Source organism: Triturus cristatus, chromosome 8, assembly GCF_964204655.1.
Source record: "Triturus cristatus chromosome 8, aTriCri1.1, whole genome shotgun sequence".
NCBI lineage: Eukaryota > Metazoa > Chordata > Amphibia > Caudata > Salamandridae > Triturus > Triturus cristatus.
The window spans coordinates 1,568,447,927-1,568,463,202 of record NC_140591.1 but is presented as its reverse complement, the minus strand read 5'-3'; the positions used below and the strand labels follow the sequence as shown (position 1 = coordinate 1,568,463,202).

At 47.0% G+C, this 15,276-nt stretch overlaps 1 pseudogene; it reads left to right on the top strand.

The window, feature by feature from the left end:
• The first annotated feature begins 9,267 nt into the window (after positions 1 to 9,267).
• On the top strand, positions 9,268 to 10,245 carry LOC146806188 (olfactory receptor 51L1-like; annotated as a pseudogene).
• The last annotated feature ends 5,031 nt before the right edge of the window (positions 10,246 to 15,276 follow it).

Sequence of the window (15,276 nt, the reverse complement as noted above, 5' to 3'; positions counted from 1 at the left end):
TGGTCCGGCGGAAGGGAGCCCAGCGAGTGGGCCGCCAGGAACATCGCGTGGAGGTGGGGTGCCAGTACATCTGGTCGCAACTTATACAGCTCGATAGGGATGCCATTCGGGCCCATGGCCTTGCCAGAGGCAACTGAACGTATGGCGAGGGCAATTTCGTCAGATGTGGGAGCGGCATCCAGCGACACCCTGTCCTCCTCCGAGAGGGAGGGCAGCGCGATATCCCTAAGCAGGGAATGGGAGTCCTCCTCCGAGCAAGGAGAGACCGAAGAATACACCTCGCGGAAATAATCCGCGAAACAGGAGACAATTTCTTCTGGCTCGGTTACACTCACACCATCCGTCCTCTCAATCAGCGGGACCACACGATTCACTCTCTCCTTTTTATCCAACCACGCTATCAGTTTGCCCGCCTTATCACCCACATCATACAGTCGCCCCTGTTGCTCCCTACTGAGGCCCCTGGCCGCCTCCGTAACGAGGGCCCTGTAGGCCGCCTGCTTAAGTTGTAGGACATGTAGTGCAGCATCCGTCACTCCGCCCTCCAAATCACCCTCCAATTCAGCAATTTCGGCCTCCACCCGGGTAACCTCCTCCCGCTCGCGCCTCCGGGCATGGGAAATAAGGGACAGGGCCTCCCCTCTGAGAACTGTCTTGAAGGCTTCCCACAGGGAGATAGCCGAAGGGACGGACCCCACATTCTCATCAAAGTATCGCTGCAAGGATTTAATCACATCAGCGCGAATGGTGGGGTCGCGCAGGTACCAGGCATTGATTGGAACTACCCTGCCCTCACCCCTTGGAAAGACATCAAAATGGAACAGGAGCGGGGAGTGATCTGAGATACCCCGCGCCAAATGGCGCACCTCCCCCACCCTCCCAGCATAGGCCGCCGGGACAAGGACATGATCAAGCCGTGAGAGGCTACCATGGGCCCCCGAGTGGAAAGTGTACTGCTGCTGCGTGGGATGTTTTAAGCGCCAGCAGTCCACCAATCCCAGTGTATCCAAGAGGCCGGATAGCCACGCCTGCGCCCGGGGGAGGTCCCTAGGGGGGTGACGATCCAGAGTCCCAGAAACCACCGCATTGAAGTCCCCCCCAACCACTAGGAGTCCCCCCGAAGGCCCAGGAGGAGGCGCCCCAGGTCTGCAAAAGTGGTCGCCTGTATCCCCAGTGGGACGTATACTGATACAAAGACCACTACTTTGCCTTCCATTCTCCCCACTAAAACAGCATAGCGTCCCCTATCATCATGGCGCACCTCATCAATTTCCAACGGGAGCGAGTTCTTCACCATAATGCCCACACCCCGTGAGCCCGACGTGAAGCCCGAGTGGGCCACCAAACGATAGCCACGCCGATTCATAGCACAAAAAGAGTTTCCAATAAGGTGTGTCTCCTGCAGGAAGACTACATCGGGTGAGATTCGTTTCAAATACTGCAGGACCACACCTCGTTTGATCCTATCCCCCAGTCCATTAACGTTCCAAGACAACAAAGTCAAATCCCTACCCCCCATCATACACAGGAGCCATCAGTCGTCCCCCGGAGAGCACCTTAAAAACAACACAAAAAAGGGTTTGCCTTGTGGTAAAAACGAACAACACCCCACCCCAACTCCCCCACCCCAACAGAACTCCCCCCTCCCTGCACCCCTGCATGAGCCCAAACAGCCCCCCCAAAGTGCAGTGTGCCTGTCGCCCCATAGATGGTGAAACTAACTAGACCCCCAGAGGAGGAGGGAGAACCCCCAAGAGACCCCACACGACCTCCACAGGAGGGAAACTTACTCGAACAGACGAACAGTCAAAAGTGACATCAATTTTGTCCAGAGCGAGGCATAACATTAGTCCCTCAGTCCTGATCCGGCGGGCCCTCTCCCCCAACCGCTCCCCCCCCACCCCCCCGATCCCGATCCCCAGGCAAGGTATCTAGCCAGTCCCCGGCTGCTTCGGGACGATCAAAAAAGTGCGTGCGGCCATCCAACTCCACCCGCAGCTTAGCCGGGAAAAGCATAGCATACTTGAGATTTAGGTCCCGTAGACGACGTTTGACTCCAAGAAAGCTTAGTCTCTGCTTTTGGACCGCTGGGGTGAAGTCAGGATAAAAATTTATATCCATATTGTCGAGTCTGACCGGTCCCTGTAGTCTGGAGGATTGCAGGATAGCGTCTCTGTCCCGAAAGTTGAAAATCCGGGCGATGAGAGGCCTCGGAGGGGCTCCGGCCTTAGGCCTTCCCCCGGGAACCCTGTGGGCCCGCTCCACCGCGAAGAATTTACTCAGCCCCCGGGGCTGGAGATGGGTGAGAATCAAGTCCTCCACGAATAGATCCGCCGCCGCCTCCTCACGTCCCTCAGGCACCCCGAGAATACGGACATTGTTCCTCCGGGCCCGACCCTCAGAATCCTCCAGGCGACGCTCCATCAGCGCGCTCGCCTGGCCGAGCCGGCGCACCTCCTTTTGGAGGGCTGCCACATCCGTCGTAAGGCCCGATGTGGTGTGGGCCAAAGAATCGACCCGGTCATTAGTCTTGGAGAGATCGGCCATTACCAGGCCAACATCCACGAGGACCGAGTCAATTTTCTGCGCCAGTGTATCAAAACGCTGGTCCACCGAGGCCTTCATCTCAGCGATAGCGCCCATTACATCCCGCAGGGTCAGATCCGCGGGCAGAGCAGGAGCATCAGTCGGGCCCTCAGGGGACCTACGCGGCACCTCGGGAGATCCCTTCTGGAGGGTATAGCGGTCCATGCTGTTAGACTGGTGGACTGCGCCACGTCGGGTCGATTTCACCTTTGCCCGATCTCCATCTTGCTTTGTGGACATGGTTCCAGTCCCACGGCCGTGCCAGGCACGTCGTAAAGGGCGGGCAAGCCGGTTCACGGGATCCGGGGGGGGGTCACCACAGGTCCGTGGGGCAGGTCACAGCCGGCGGGCCGGCAGGGCACCCCAACGAGGCCACCCCACCTCACAGTGCCCCGCGACCCAACCTCGCCGAGACAGCAAGGAGGGTGCCAAAGCGATAGTGAAAGTACGGGGTACGCGAGCCGCCGCGCCCAGCCCGCCGCTGTTGTTCACTTTGCCTCCGGATCACCCCACAGCTCCAATCCGGGGTCCGGCGTGGAGAAGGCCGCAAATCTCAATCGGTGCTACCGCCGGAGTCCGAGGTCCAATTTGGAAGCAGAAAGCGGGTGCCACCTCAGCTCGGGCTCACCAACACAGTCCCCTCATCTAGGACAGGATATTGTCAGGATATATGTAGGAGGTCGCGGAGGTCCTTGGGAGCCTCGCACCTACGCGGCCATCTTGGTTGCGCGCTAGGCTCCTCCCCCGGTCTGTTTGTTCTTAAAGAGAAAAAGAATGTTTTTTTCCCCCTATACTGGAAGATTTTTCTTGACGGTGACAGACAAGATACAAAGCATTAAACCCTGCACCCCAAAAAGGTCAGAGAGTGTAATGCTGTTCCTCTGAGGGCCCCCCTCTTGTGGGCCATTGAACAAAGTGCTGGTAGACTGGCGTTTGAGAGCCAAGGACGATGGAGTACAATGTTAGCAAAATTCTAAAACTGGACCTCAAACTTCTAATTTCCTATACATTCTTACAATTTCAACTGAACATTCTACAAATTAGAGCTAAAACAATGCATATGGCATCCCGTTGATCAGTAGAGGCATACACTCATGATTAACTTATTGTTTTTGTCTCTCATGTGAATTGAAACTTAATTGTTATATGTATGAGTCTGTCGGAATATAAATTCGAACTTCTTTAGGAATAATTGGATTACATTGCTGTGTTTTACATTATTGATTTTGGTTTTAATTAATCAACTTTTGTAATACTCATGAAAGATTTTTGTGTTTATAATTGATTTATGGGTTCTGAGACGACAGTGGAATAAGTGTATCTGAATGCCCTATGTACGGTTGAATGCGGTAAAAATTGTGAGTTGTAATCCAAGAGAAACCTTTATTCATACATTTACTGTATATGGTACCCCATCTTTTGGATAGTGGGGCCACGTCCTCTCTTTTTTGAACCCCATGAGAACAGTCCAGCCAGAACTGCCAGGCCAGGTCCTCCCTGGACTGGAAAAAGCATCCTGGGACTTGTTTTGGTGTATCACCCCTCACCAGCCAGGCTTGCTTGCAACCAGTGGCACCTGGAGCACGGTACTTATGTCTGGGCATACCCTTCCCACTTAGGGAAACAAATGCAAGAAGAACAGAGGATGGATGGAATGCCGAAAAAAAATCAAGCATTCAGCCCAGTCACAGATCTGGATTAAATCCATCATTTCTTTGCCCCCCCATACTTTTGAACCCATTTGGACTGTTAAGTGCTGTTTTATTTGCTCTGAAAGTGCACTGAGGCCTGCTAACTGGATATCAGAGCAAGTGTTCTAACCCGTACAAAGTATAAGTTGAGTTGGCTACCTCGAATTGGCATAAACTGACTTACTTATGAGTCCCAGGTATATATGGCAACACGGATACCCAGGGCATGTAAGTTAGAGTGTCCACTCAAAGGTGCAGCACTGATTGTGTCACCCTGCATGTGGCAAAGAACAAAACGGCTCCCAGCCTCCCACAGCAGCCTGGTAGAGCAGTTTTAAAACTGCTATTTTGACTTTTCCATTTAAACCAATGGTAAAGCCCCCACTTCCCTCATCAATATATGTAATACTCTCCTAAGGAGGGCCTTTTGAACAATAAGGCAGGGAGCTGTACATTATTAAGAGGGACATATACTTTAATAAGCCCTAACAGCAAAATTCCCACATTGTTGTTTTTGCTTGGGAAAATATAGTAGCTCTATTGGCTAGTACAGTTACCAGCTGACCTCTCAGTCCGGCTAACTTCTGAATGGGAGTACTAAAATGGGCACTTGAAGGTGCCAACTTAATCATATCATCATGCTGGTCACTAGATCACCTTCTGTCCTTCTGGGGAGTAATGTGAACTGCTCTCAGGATCAGTAAAAATAGAACCCTGCCACAGAGAGATATGTTACTGCCCTCTTGGAGGAAGCCAAACATGATGTTGGCCTAAAAAGCTTGCTTCAAAGGGGACAACGCCTTTTGTGAGCAAATGGCGATCACACTCATGCAGGGTTACACCTTTGTTCAGGCAGATGGGCTGGCAGCAGGAACAGAGAAGGGAAAGCTGTGGCCAAACTGGTTTTCCTATGGGTGTTTAGACCATAAGTAGACACATCCCTTGGATGGGCTATCAAGCTTCTGACATCCAAAGAAGGGTTCAGATTTCTTGGAAGTGGGCACAATAGTGCATACTGGGATGGCTAGATGCCACACATAGCCAGAAGTCTTCATAGGGCAGGAGGGATCCTGGTAGCCCATTGGCAAGTGACCCAGGCTACCCATGACACCCTGAATCTCAGATCACATTGGGGTTGAAGAAAGGACTGAAGAAGGATTGCTGATCCCTGGACATGGCAAGCGAGTGCAGGACTGCTCCTCCTGCTCCTTGGGCAAGCAAAGTGAGCACTGTGACTCTGGTACCTCGCTCCTGGCAACGTTGCTCCAGAGCCCCAGATTGAGGTTATGACTCCAAGGGTTAGTCTACTGATCCTCATTCCAGTACCAGAATGTGCAGCCAAGGAGACCTCTGCCCCAGACTCAAATGTTGCACCTGTGTCTGGTGAACTCAGCAGAGTCATGAGAGTATGGATTGGTCACCAAGGACGGACACTAGCCCTCACAAAAGTATATCAATAGATCCAATTGATCAGGAAATCCAGAGCCCAGCTGCAGCTGGGCTTTTGCTGGCATAAAGAGGACCTCATGGGACTCTGGCTCCTGTGGCCAAAGTTGCCACACCTTAACCACAGACTGAGGAATAACCATAAGAGGACTTCTGTTGACCACACAGCACTCAGAGCATCTTTAAACTGATTTCGAATAATGCCTCCCCAGCATTAAGACCGCTCTATTGAATACTATGCTGGTCTTGATGTAAAGTGTGGAACTGAACTTGAGACTGCTTTAATGACCAGGTAAATGCCCAAATAGTCCTTGTTGGAACCCCTGACCTTCTCCAAGTTAGAAATGGTCACCTATTTCGGGCCGGCGGTGCCAATCACAACTCTTTCAAACTTTAAAAACGGTTGCAAACTTTACAGTTACCATTGCTTGTTTGTGCTATTTCTTAAAAACCTAGTCCCTGAAATCCTCGGGTGTATTTTGCCCATCTTGGTGTATAAAAATTAAAAAAAAATATAAACAATTTTTATAAATTGGTGTCAGATTTCTTTCATGTTGCGTGACTCAAGTTCTTTGTTTGGTGCTTCTGAATGCTTTACACTAGTTTGTTTGTTTAAGGTTTGCTGCTCGAAGCCACAGATACCCATGGTTGAGCTAGAGGTTTTAAAAACAAACCTGACTGGACCCAAGATGGTTTCATAAGAATATTATATATTAAGGTTGCACACCCATACCATATATTACACCACAATACTCACATCTTGAATTTCCCAGCTGTTCCTATTACCCTCCCTGATAACCCCTGCTAAATGACCACTTGGTGAAAACACCACTTAATTCCTGAGCCCAGAGACAAAACCATAGTCCAATAGGCTCAAAGTTGTTAACAGTCAAACACGGATATGTTATGAGCCTACAGAGTAGGGCTGAAATGCAAACTTGTTCCAAACCAGTTTATTTCAGGCAGCACAAGATGCACTTTCCTCTAAAATTACTTTTGCAACGACTGTACCTAGAAAATACAGCTTTTGGGTAATTGCTCATTATGAGGAATACTATCCTCAGTATGTAGTATGCCACATTTTATATGGTATGGACCACTTGGCTTGCAAGGCACACTTCAAGGTTTTATTCTGTAAACAAATCACAAATGATTGTGATGTGTAACTGTAGTGATTTTAATCTGTCACTCTGGACAATGGAAACTGAAATCATAACTTTTTGCCACATCCATCCAAAATTCGGCAGCCTGAGTCATCCTTAACCACCAACACAGAACTTACATCACACCATACCTCAGGGAAATACACTGGTTTCCGAAACACCAATGTGCTCAATTCAAACTCTTCACACATACATTCAAGGCCCTACACAATTCACGCTTCAGTTACCTGAACAGTTGCGTGTTCTCCCACCAACCACCCAGACACCTCCACTCCGCAAGACTCCTACTCGCGCCATCTGATGCTTGTATAGAACCAGATCAGATGGACGGGAATTCTCTTACATAAATCTTAAAGCGGGAAACAACCTCCCGCTCTACATCAGAGCCTCCTCCTCTCTTCTTAAATTGTGCAAGAAGCAGAAGACTTGACTTTTTGATTAACCAAACAAGACGCACATACCTGCTCAGCGTCTGGATACACTCACTGGTGATAATGCGCTTTTAAAATACACATAAAAAATGTGGTCTGTTTAAGTATCAATTGCAGCCCATATAAGAAGTTTAACTTCCAAGTGCTGATGCAATTACAGCTTACAATTGCCTAAATGTAAGTTGAAACAAACATTTGAATGAAACTAGTTTGTCATTATTATTTTAGGCCAAAGCAAGTACATTGTGTCAGTGAATAGCAGCGTCACAGCACACAGAAAAATAGAGTTCAGAAAAAGGTGAACATTCTTGGGTAAACAGACATAAAATGTAACTTTTCTATAGAATTTGAATAAGTACTGTGTCTATTCATGACATAATAGCCCTACTACCTTCTTGTGTTTTTAAAGCATTATGTCACAAACTAGTGAATGTTCTTTGAATAGCTTTGGAAGGTATAGCGCCTGTGCATCTTATTTTATAGTCCTAACTGTCCACACCAATCACAGTGTTCAACCAGTTATGTTGGCTTTACACTACCATACTGCACTCCTCTAATGTCCAGGACATCACCGTCTTGCCCACCAAATAAGGTGGAAAATTGCACGACCAAACTCAATAGATGGACCTGTAGAAATCAAAACCTTCTCAGGGGCTTCACTGATACACCTGGTCCTTTTAAACCAACAAAGAAGAGATTGGCACAGAAGCTGTAACATAAAAGACATCTTTTTATTGAACCTCTAAAGACTGAAAAAATGTGTCACACAGCATTCTCAAATCACCGTATGAGACATTTTCTAAGGAGTACAGAGAACAGGGGCATTATATACCCACACAGGGGCTGAAAAAAGGCGGTACAAGTACACATGAGAAGAGTTATACACATAGATGGTCATACAGAAACTGCACAGTCAACAAGTAGGAGGAGTAATAAGTTGCTGACATCAGTTAGAACAGCCTGACAGTTCTATACTAGGAACAGGTGCATTCTACTAGCTAGGCCCATCTGAGCATGTGCAAGACTCTGGGAGAGGGAAACAGCAAATGGCCAGCACATGGCTAACTAAAATGGCTGCCAAGTACAAAATGGCTTTCAGCTCATGCTAAGAGATTAATGCAATCTTCAACAGACCGGCTATAAAAAATAATGTTATCCTTTACAGTTGTTCTTTAAATTCACTAATTCCCGTGTGCTAATATTAACAAATGTCATTGCTGGGCTGAAAGATTGGGCTTATACTTGTCAGTGATATATGGATAACACCAGGGGATTCCACCATGGTGTGAAAACAAAGATATGCATTTCCTGTCTATCTAATGACCTGTGTATCTATTCATCTGTGTGCATTTAAGTCATCCTCTCTATCTTTTAAACAATTACAGGACTGATAAGGACACCCTGCTTCCAAGAACATGAAAGATTCTGAAGTTTCAAGCTGGTCAATGTTTATGCACCATTTGTTAATGATGTATTGAAAATGACATACTGTTATTGTTAGGTTCTGCCATTAGTTTATTTCTTATACAACGATTCCAACATCAATGACTGCTTGAAATAGGCTGTATACATTCCCACATATATCGTTTCTGAGGATACAACTTGTGTAAAGAAACCTAAAATAAATACATAATGCAGATAGTCTAGAGAAGGTGAGGACCTAGAAGTTGCAAAAGGGTTAAATGCCTACCAAGTTTTCAGAATGTCCACATTAGATGTATTTGCATATAATACATGCAGCTTGAACTGAAATACACAGGCATTGATCATCCTGAATATATGACATGTATTGGACCCTCCTAGACTAACAGTGAACATTCCAGGTTCAAACACATTGTCACAACATTGTTAATGCATTTATATACTAATAGAAAATACAGATTTTTTTGACTAACTATACTTCTAAAACTTCAAATCATAGATTGTTCTTCATTTGTACCCAAGGCTATAATGGCATCTGTCAACATGAGCAATATTCATCTTACATCCTTTCTTCTGATGGCCTTTCCAGGGGCAGATGCTGCAAAGAACTACATTTCTCTTGCTGCGTGCCTTGTGTATCTTCTCTCTATTATAGGAAATGGCTCAATTCTGCTCATCATAAGAATGGACAACAATCTCAGAGAACCCATGTACCTGTTACTGTCTATGCTTGCCACCACAGATCTGAGCCTCTCTCTTTCTACTTTACCCACATCGGTCAGCGTCTTCTGCTTCGACTACAGAAGAATACACATCTATCCTTGCTTCACTCAGCTGTTCTGTATGCAGACATTGTGCGCAATGGAATCTGCCATTTTAGTGGCCATGGCATTTGACCGCTGTGTTGCTATATGTATCCCTCTGAGATATAACTCAATATTGCACCCAATCCTTTCAAAAATAGGGCTGGTTGCTGTAATCAGATGAGTGCTCATCGTGTTGCCCGCACCTTTGTTGCTAAACATGCTTCCCTACTGTGGCAATGACGCGCTCTCCCATGCCTTCTGCTTCCACCCAGATGTGATGAGGCTCGCTTGTGCAGATACCTCCATTAACAGTACATATGGCTTGGTTGTAGCACTGTCCACTTTCCCTCTAGATTCATTTTTTATCCTGCTTTCCTATGTGATGATCTTAAAGACTATCCAGGGCAGAGCAGGGCAATCCGGAATCCTGAAGGGTCTGAACACTTGCGTGAGCCACATATGTGTTGTCTTTCTGTTTTATATCCCAATGATGGCTCTGACTATGGCCCACAGGTATGGGCAGAATGATTCACCTCTTCTGCTTGTCATGATGGGTGGAGCCTTCCTTGTCATACCACCTGCACTGAACGCAGCAGTTTACTGCATGAAAACAAAACCGATCCGCAGGGCCATTTTTAAAATGTTAGGGGCAAAACAGAAGACTGAAAACGTTTTGGGGCAAAACAGTAGGGAATGTTAAACTTCTATAATAGCCAAGAGCTTTAGTGGACTATGGAATGAAAGCAATATGAAAGATATGTCAGTGTGTAACCTAAAACTCTGAATGAAAATGGCCCTTAAATGATGATATGAATGCAGCCTTCACATTAATGATTACAAATAGTTTCTCTAGTGTTTGTAAAATCTCCAAATAATGAGTCACTGCTTGGTAAAAAATCAACTAAATAATGTATTTTTTGGAGAAGGTAAAAACAAATACTGAGTTCAATAATGAGATGGATGTGGATTTCCAGGGATGCATCATGGCTTCAAAAGGGATTTGGGACAAGATTCACAAAGATTGGTGTATCAGTAGCTGTCACTTACTTTTCTGGTGCTTGTGAATTTCTCAGAATACTACAAGAGAAAGCTACAACGAATCTTGGTGCATCGGCTCCATCGACTCAATGCTAAAAGCCTCATTTGAGGTTGATAGTATCAGCGAATTCACCAAAATCAGTGTATTTCCTCTCTATCCATTTCCGTGTTTCCCCAGTTCATTTAGAGTGTGATTTCCTGTTGCCTCACTCTGCCATTTGAGACCTCCTCTAAGAAGTCCTTGTGCCACGTTTAAATGCCACAGAGGGCCCTCCTGTTAGGAGCAGCCCCTGTGCATTATCCCAGTGGCAGCCCACTGCTTACCTTAAACGTATTCTTCGAAGTATACCATTGTTGATGTGTTTATCAATTGCTGTGTCTGCGTCAGACTGTGAATGTCGCGCCCTGTACCCCTTTCTAAAATCAGCCTTTCCTGCTCACCGTCACTACTGGGGTTGCTGCTGTTAACGTCTGAACACCCAGGCAGATTACAGCTGTCTGTCATGGCTCCTCATTGCAGCCCTGTGGCACTTCCAGTGCTCACCTGCTACTGCTGCATACCACCCATCAGGCCAGTGTGGCCTTCAGCTATTGGTGGCAGGTTGAAGTTGTTTTGGATGCTTGTGCCACAAACCAGACTCTTCACACATCATCTGAGAGGACTAGTCCCCAAAGACGTGGCTCAGCGTTTGCTGCTGGAGGCAGAGGCAACGAGGTAAGTCAGAGGATGGTTGGGGTTGTATGGCAGTGTGGCTTAGAGGCATGGTAGACACTTAATGGTTCTATCGAGTGGCCTTAACCTATAAACAAGCAGGGACTGTGGTCTGTGGAGTGCTGACACTGAGTTCTTCCTGTGGCCCGCTTATGTGAAGAAGAAGGAGGATGTTTATACTACATCTAGTAGTCATTTGCTCAACCAAGCGGCCCGCAGGAGGTCCACCTAATCGGGCCAGTAGAAGGCCCGGCAGTGTCTTAAGGGGCCGGTGGAGGTCCTGGTTTTGGAACAAGGCTTAGCCGAGCAGAGCCATTGACTTTTGTTTGTGGTCCATGCTCCGTTTGGCGCCCTTTTGATCCCCTGGCTGGTGGGAGCCTGTGGTGTACAAGAATAAAGGAGGTGAGGCGACATCAATAATTGCGTCAGAGCTTCAAGTCTCAGGGGTCCAGACCAGTTACCCATTACAATTATAAAGCTGGAGGAAGACTTGTGGTCTAGCTACTTGGACCCTCTGTTTAATTACGGCTACATTTCTGGACTACTCCTGACCTCATGGAAGGAGGCAGTATCTTCCCCGTCCACAAGCAAGGCTCAACAAGCCTCCCCAGCAGTGCAGGCAGATGACACTGCTTGATTCCATTGGGAAAATATTCACCAAGAGCGTTTTCATTCACAAGCAAAGCTGGCCTCATGAAATTGACATGTTACCACTATGGGAAGCTGGGTTTAATCAAAACAGCTCAACTCTGGATAAATCTTAGGGGCAGGTTTACTAAAGTGTCACCGAAAGCAGCGCAGGGCCAAAAGTGCTGCACTGCGCTGCGTGACCGAGAGGGAGCAGGGAGCGCCACATCTACAGAGAATTGGCTCTTGACTCACCTCACCGCAGCACCGGCTTCAGAACTTTGCTGCCATGTGCCACGCACAAACCTTTGCGCCATAGTGCAAGAATGTGTGCAAGAGTCTAGCATAGGATGACCTTCTAGTGCAAAATACTATGCCTAGACCAGTTTTAGAACTTTTCCTACTTTGTATGTGTGCTGCACAGTGCAGCCAGAAGTCGGAAAGGAAGGGAGCAAGAAAACATTTCCCCTCTTAATGTCTGGTTTCAAAAGATGTTATTTCTTCCCACAAACCCTGTCTCATATTTGCTAGATAGGGTTTTGCATCAAAAAGGGTGGGTGGTTGCATGGGAACGCCCATTTAATGCCCCCTTGATGATAAGTACGGCAATGCAACACTTTGCCCTACTTTGCGGTACTTTTGGTCGCTTTCCAGTGCAAGCCAGTTTTGAACTGGAGAGTAAATAATAGAAAAAACATTTTGAGCTGGTTTGCATGACTTTTATGATGCAAACCCAGTGCAAAATGATAGCAAATCACCCTCTTAGCGTTAGATATGATTCTAGAGAAATAAGTATCTTCATGGGGTTTGCCTGTATATGTGGCCTGCATGGATGTTTTAACAGCGTTTTAATGCATGGATAGACCCACTCTGTGGCTAAAACTTTGTAATTTGAATACCCCAAAGTCTCTCCTTATATTTTAATTGCACCCTATTCTTCCTCCCGGTGGCATGGTTCACTTGGGAGTGATCGTGGGCTTTCCCCCAAAACTGATTGAAGCAAGGCTGTCTGGGCGCTTCATTGTTATTCTCCCTGTACAGTCACCATCTCCAGCTGCACTGAATGAACTGTGAGGGGGCGCATTGAAGGCAGGCTCTCAAAACAGTTCATCGGCGATATAGGGCTTGATCGGACACCCCCAAAGGTCCACAAAAACGATGGGGTTCCTTGCAAAAATATGCCTCCAGCAGTGCTTGAAAGTCAACACAAAATGTAAAGTAAATACGTTTCTGCTCAGTAGAAAGGTTAGGAAATATAAGTGGTTTGTGGGGAGAGAAGACATGGACATTGTTGATACATACCAGTATTGAGCAAAAACCTTTCCCACCAATCTTTGAGATAAAGAGCACATCTCCCACCTGCAGTGGCGTAGCAAGGCCAGGTGGTCAGGGCCGGACTGGGAACCACAACCGGCCCTGCCAAAGTGCTCGGCCGCCCCCCCCTCCCCCCACCCGGGGGTGGGGGGGGGGGGGGTGCCGCGGAGCTCTTTGCCAGGGCCGGTTTTCGGCCGATTTTGTTACAGGGCCGATTTTGCAAAAACGGCCCTGTAACAAAACCGGCCCCCATCCGTGCAGCGCACCGGGGATTGCCCGGTGCCCGCTACGGCCAGTCCTGCACTGCAGGTGGTACCCGGTACGGAACATTTCTTGCCACCCCCAGCTTGACAAAATGGCGAAAATATGTGCTTAAAACACATATTTTTGCCATTTTGTCACCCCCCTCGGTGATGACACCCGGGGCGGCCCGCACCCACCGCACCCCCCTTCCTTCGCCACTGTCCACCTGTCAAGTAAAGCACTGACCCATGTAAATATACGTTTATCTTTATTCCGGGCCACTGGCCGAAGACACTTTAATTATTTACTGCCGGTATACTGTGCAAAAGTCCCCCCAGCATAATTATAAACCATAGAAGTCATACACACAAAATACTGGATTTTTGGCACAGAATGGTAGGTAAACTTTTTTTTAAAATCTGTAATTTAAATACGTTTGGCCCCGATTAAAGGGCTTCACCTTGAACTGGACTTATCAAGGAATTATATATCAGAGTTTGCCGCAACTAGTGCTTTAAATGGGCTGGTACTGAGTATCGGCACTTTTTTATTTAGAGATGGAGAATACCTGCACTTCTCAAGAATGACGTAATACTTTAAATTGGAGTATACCTGCACTTTCTTGAGAGTGAGTAATGCGTTTAGTTGGAGAGTACCTGCACTTCTCAAGAATGACGTAGTGTGTTTAATTGGAGAGTACCTGCACTTCTCAAGTGTGACCTAGTGCGTGCGTTTAATTGGAGAGTACCTGCATTTCTCAAGAGTGAGTAGTGCGTTTAATTGGAGAGTACCTGCCCTTCTCAAGAGTGACCTAGTGCGTTTAATTGAAGAGTACCTGCACTTCTCAAGAATGACGTAGTGCGTTTAATTGGAGGGTACTTGCACTTCTCAAGAGTGAGTAGTGTGTTTAATTGGAGAGTACCTGCACTTCTCAAGAATGACGTAGTGCGTTTAATTGGAGAGTACCTGCACTTCTCAAGAGTGACCTAGTGCGTGCGTTTAATTGGAGAGTACCTGCACTTCTCAAGAGTGAGTAGTGCGTTTAATTGGAGAGTACCTGCCCTTCTCAAGAGTGACCTAGTGCGTTTAATTGAAGAGTACCTGCACTTCTCAAGAATGACGTAGTGCGTTTAATTGGAGAGTACCTGCACTTCTCAAGAGTGACCTAGTGCGTGCGTTTAATTGGAGAGTACCTGCACTTCTCAAGAGTGAGTAGTGCGTTTAATTGGAGAGTACCTGCCCTTCTCAAGAGTGACCTAGTGCGTTTAATTGAAGAGTACCTGCACTTCTCAAGAATGACGTAGTGCGTTTAATTCGAGGGTACTTGCACTTCTCAAGAGTGAGTAGTGTGTTTAATTGGAGAGTAACTGCACTTCTCAAGAGTGACGTAGTGCGTTTAATTGGAGAGTACCTGCACTTCTCAAGAGTGACCTAGTGCGTGCGTTTAATTAGAGAGTACCTGCATTTCTCAAGAATGAGTAGTGCGTTTAATTGGAGAGTACCTGCCCTTCTCAAGAGTGACCTAGTGCGTTTAATTGAAGAGTACCGGCACTTCTCAAGAATGACGTAGTGCGTTTAATTGGAGGGTACTTGCACTTCTCAAGAGTGAGTAGTGTGTTTAATTGGAGAGTACATGCACTTCTCAAGAATGACGTAGTGTGTTTAATTGGAGAGTACCTGCACTTCTCAAGAGTGACCTAGTGCGTTTAATTGAAGAGTACCTGCACTTCTCAAGAATGACGTAGTGCGTTTAATTGGAGGGTACATGCACTTCTCAAGAGTGAGTAGTGTGTTTAA